The sequence below is a fragment of the Spermophilus citellus genome, assembly GCF_964194105.1.
Source record: "Spermophilus citellus genome assembly, chromosome: 3".
In the NCBI taxonomy this organism is placed as follows: Eukaryota; Metazoa; Chordata; class Mammalia; order Rodentia; family Sciuridae; genus Spermophilus; species Spermophilus citellus.
In genome coordinates, this window is record NC_138184.1 from 104,906,142 (window position 1) to 104,910,589 (window position 4,448).

The window sequence follows — 4,448 nt, forward strand, 5'->3', positions numbered from 1 at the left end:
TAAAGATGTTACATTGAGGTGCAATCTAACATCCAAATCTGATGCTTTTCAGATAGCAATGTAGGGGAAAAGTATTTGTAATCATCTTTCACTTCAGTGGCCTTATATAAAAATCAATAATTTAGAATTAAATTCTACGTCTCCAAAAGAGATTTTCAAATGTACATATAGAAATGGTTACAGAGAGCAAGATTTTTAAGAAACATGTTCACATGTCCATATCCTGTTATAACTACTGTACCATTTTTTCTTCCAGCTTCTTTCCTTTCCCTGCAAGAGGGGTTCAGATAAGATGGAAGTTTTGCTTGACTTCTTTAATGTCCTGAACTTTCTATAGCTCAATTTTTCTTCAATCTGTTCATTATAAATTTAGCTTGGTGTTTCTGTATGATCTCTTCAACTCTCTTCATTGCATCAATAGTTTTATTCCATAGTTCTCACTGGCATTTGACAGGTTCATTTCCACATTTTTCAAATTCAAATGAATTATCCACTGTAAGCTCTTTATCAGCTGCTTTCCTGAATGCTTTAGTCCACCTGGCCTTGTGAGGATTATGCTTCTTTTTAAAGTTCTTAGGACATTTGGATTTACAGAATCTAAATACCTTGCAATAATTGAAGATGAACATCATGCCATGGACAGGGTAGATGGGCCCTGAACAGAAATAACACTTCTTGATATGCATGTTGAAACTGTGTGGGACCCCACCATCCAGATTATAATCTGGGAAGGAAGTGATATCATGTTATTACATCTTAAACTAATGTAATATATGCCCTTGGTCTCCAATACTATTATGATATCCAAACATGTCATCTAAAACTAATATAAAAGCTGACCTGTGGCCTTTAACACTAATATTATATCCATAGCACTCCATCTGGAACTAATATAATAGCTGCCCTGTGGAAATGAATACTAATGTGATATCCATACTATAGTATTTAAAATTATATAATAGCTTCCCTGTGGCCTTTAACATTAATCATGCTATAGTATCTATTACTAATATAATAGCAGCCCTGTGACCTTAAATACTAAGATGATGTTAATACTATAGCATCCAAAACTAGTATAATACTTGCGCTGTGGTCTTTAATACTACTGTAATATCCATACTATAGCAACTAAAGCTAATATAATAGGCTGTTATGTGTGCTTAATATTAATATAATAGTAATAATGTGGCCTCTGAAACAGAAATAACAACTGCCTTGTGGCCTTTTATTCTAATATAATATCCTACTATATCTTATAAAACTAATATAATAGCTGCCATGTAAGCCTTGAATATTAATATGACATTTATACTAAACCTTGTAAATGCCCCCTCACCCCACTTCATTACACTTCAGCTGCTCCTGGGACAGTATCCCATCCCCAGAAGCAACATCTGCCTCAGAGAACACTGTCCCTGTCAATGACTGAGATCCCTCCTTCCTTGTCTTAGATATGGTAAAGGTGGTGGAGATCCCTCCTTCCTTGTCTTAGATATGGTAAAGGAGCTGGGAGTGGGGTTTGGGATTGTGCCTACTTACCAGCATTTGCCCCAGAGAAGCTATCTGAATGCTGAGAGCCTGTTTTAATACCATTAACAGGATATGAAAATGTCCCAGTAAAAGGTTGAGGTGACACTTAGATGCAATATTCACAATAACTGTGGGAAAAGTGGCTTGATTGTTTCAGGTCAAGTTCACATTTGAGCAAATCAGGATCTCTCCAACCTGCTCCAAAATAATACATTCCAAGAATAGATCAGATGTAACCAACCAGCCCTGGATGGAGGAATGAGTCCTGCCTTCAAATGTCATCCACATTGAAACCATCCCCTTCTCAAGGTCAGCCAGGCTGAAACCTGCCTAGGCCCTTCTCAAGGTCAAAATCAGAAAACCAAAATTATATGGTGAACATTAGGGTTAGGGTGGGAATTATGGTTGGGGTTGAGCCTGAGAAAATTTATGGTCTGGTTTGTGGTCAGATGTTGGGTACAGAATAGGGGGGGTGGTTTACAGAGTAGATGTTAAACAGAAGCACATGATTTGTGGGCTTAGATTTAGGATTTCTAGGGTGAGGTAAAAGCTAGGAGATAGGAAATAATGTTAGTGTTTTAGAGTTATGAATAGGTAAGAGGGGTCAGGATAAGGGTCAAACCAAGACTTCCTTAGAATTCAGAACCCTGAGATACTATCCTCCATACTGTGTTAACATTGACCACCACCTCTGATAACTGGCTCTATGCCTCTATATCACTTATCAATTTTCTGTGTAGCCCTGTATCACATCCCACATGGCTTCTGGTGTGCCCTCCACTGTTTCCTTTTACTGATCCTGTGTAGCTCTCAACCTTCTCCTCTTATATCATCCTGTGTAACACCCCACCAGCACCTTTCATCTCTACCCATGTAACCCTTCACTACCTCCTCTCAGCTTTCTGTGTAGCCCTCCACTTTCTCCTCTAATCTCCCCATTTAGCTCTCTACCACTTCCTTTTATCCCCTCCTGTGTACTCTCTTGTCATCTCCTCTCAAGGGCTCATGTGTAGCCCTTGACCATCTCCTCTCACTGCTTCTTTGTAGCACTCCACCATCTCTTCTCATCCCATCCTCTGTAGCCTTCCACCAATACCTCTCAACTCCTGTGTTTTCCTTCACCAACTGCTCTCATCTCCTGTATATCTACCACCTCCTTTCTCAGCCCCCTGTGTAACCCTTGACAATAATATCTTACAGGTTACTGTGTAGCCCATCACCACCTCCTCTCATGACAAAACTGTCCTTCCAAAGGATGCTCAGCCAACCTCAACTGTGTTCCTGAGACTCTGACCTATTCTAGAAGTTGTTAAGGATTCTCCATGTCTTCTAATGACTTGTCCATATAATTGGCTTTTTAGGTATTTCCTTTACATTTAATTCTTTAAATTCTAAAACATAAGTTACCCAGATTCTTCATCAATGTTTGATTTTCTTCATTTGTGTTCTATTGCATTCAAAAGGCCAAGCTGCTTACTTCTTCAGGGTTGACTCTTAGTACTTTCCTCAGATACTATAAATACTACTTTTGTAAGTGTATCCTTTTGTTCAAGTATTCAAAAATGTCACTTACTTACTACCTTGTTGTCATGCCTTTGGCAACTCAGTGTTTACCTAGTTTCCCTCCCTCTTTTTCTCCCTCCCTGCCTCCCTCCCTCTCCCTCTCCCTCTCCCTCTCTCTCTCCCTCTCCCTTCTTTCTCCCTCTCTGTGGCCTTTAACACTAATATTATATCCATAGCACTCCCTCTCCCTCTCCCTCATTGAATCAGAGGGATTAAATCCCACATCACATGCTACAAAACACCAATGGCTGTGAGGCAAATGTCCTGGAGTTCTGGTGCTTTCTATATCTTGTAGTCCTGTGACTGATAGGGACTTAAGCATGGTGGGCCTCTGCTGATCTGTGACCCCTAATTCTGAGCCCTGGTGCAGGATCAGCTCCTCCCTATGATCTTCTTCTATAAAAGATACATTGCAGCTTATGTTGAGACCTGGGTATTCTTCTGGATGAAGCTTGGAATCAGGAGAAAACAGAAGCAGGAGAAGCAAGGGTGCCCTACCCACCCAGCCCTGAACATCCCATTTCTTGTCCCCTGGCTCCGGATGGGTTACATTGAGTTCCTTGGAACATCAACATGAGTGACTCAAATTTTTGGGGACTCCCTCAAGTTACCTCTCCTGAGTCTCTGCTCAGGAGTCTTTCCATGGCTCTTTCTTTTCCTCCAGTTCCTGACTCCTTCTCCATCCCTGAGACATTTTGCATTTGTAAAATTTGGCTATAGGGGTGAAAACCTGCCTATGAGCATGCCCATATTATCTGTGGGACAGCCTAAGGCCTGACCTCCCAGGACCCTCTTTCCTTGGGACCTGCTGTTTCTAGTTGTAGGGACCAGCCACCCAATTATCAACTGAGGAAGTCTCCCTAGTCACAAGATTCAGCTTCATTTCCAAATGTGCCCAGGCCATCAAAGTTTCACCCTGGGATTTCCGTGGTGATTGAAAATACTTTCAGATCCTGGAAACATCTTCCCTCTGATACCTCATCTGATGACCTGGACCCATAGAAAATGGGGACTGAATCCACCTAGGATTCAGTTGGGTTGCACATGGAGCTGGGGATTGGCTGGGGACTCAGTGGTGAGTTTCCAAGTAAGAAAGGGCTTCCATCAGGGATCAGGGCAGGAACTGGATGACTTGGGGATGAGACTAGCTGGCTGAGAATGATCCTTCACCAACATGAGTATCTATACTAGTACCTGTTTCAGTCATTTTTTTCCCTCACTGTGACCAAAAGACCTGACAACAACAATGAAAGGAGGAAACATTTATTTTGGCTCATGGTTTCAGAGGTTCAGTCCAAGGTTATCATGCTCCATAGCTCTGAGCCTGAGGTGAGGTGGAATATCATGATGGAAAG

The 4,448-nt window shown here is 41.4% G+C and overlaps 1 pseudogene across 1 annotated transcript; it reads right to left on the minus strand.

Annotated features, from left to right (window-relative positions):
- Positions 1-232: 232 nt before the first annotated feature.
- Positions 233-686, minus strand: LOC308645561 (putative ribosome biogenesis protein RLP24; annotated as a pseudogene). The gene has a single exon. The product of its transcript is annotated as a putative ribosome biogenesis protein RLP24 (transcript).
- Positions 687-4,448: the final 3,762 nt, after the last annotated feature.